This window comes from Penaeus monodon, chromosome 22 (genome assembly GCF_015228065.2).
Source record: "Penaeus monodon isolate SGIC_2016 chromosome 22, NSTDA_Pmon_1, whole genome shotgun sequence".
NCBI classification, from domain to species: Eukaryota; Metazoa; Arthropoda; class Malacostraca; order Decapoda; family Penaeidae; genus Penaeus; species Penaeus monodon.
The window spans coordinates 33,067,457-33,067,862 of record NC_051407.1 but is presented as its reverse complement, the minus strand read 5'-3'; the positions used below and the strand labels follow the sequence as shown (position 1 = coordinate 33,067,862).

At 37.2% G+C, this 406-nt stretch overlaps 1 protein-coding gene across 1 annotated transcript in view; it reads right to left on the bottom strand.

Annotated features, from left to right (window-relative positions):
• LOC119587090 (G protein-coupled receptor kinase 1-like) overlaps positions 1–406 on the bottom strand; it is a gene marked incomplete at its 5' end in the record, with an annotated part of 148,076 nt that overhangs the window by 87,246 nt on the left and 60,424 nt on the right.

Sequence of the window (406 nt, the reverse complement as noted above, 5' to 3'; positions counted from 1 at the left end):
TTTCAAGTAGTTTCGTATTACCCATATCATTTCCCTTTTTCCCTTTTTTTTTCTTTTTTCCCCTCCTACAAATCCCTTTCCCTCGTTTCGGTATTCTTTGTAAGTTTCCTTAATCCTGGTTCCATATATTGCTTCCATTTATTGCATTTCTGTGGCGACTCACAGTCGTATTATCCGTGTGGCTTTATATTTTGGATAAAACAGTGTACCTGTTTTATTCTGTTATTGCCAGTTTATTCAGTAATCATTCGTGTTCTCCACTCCTTTTCCTCTAAACGGATGGATAAAAGCAGTAAAAAAAAGGACGAAAAGGAAGAAAAAATAAAGTCTGTCAAATAAAACTGAAAATTCAATTTGGAAGGCAGGACGGCTGTCGCCTCGAGGTCCATACACATTCTCGCGTGTA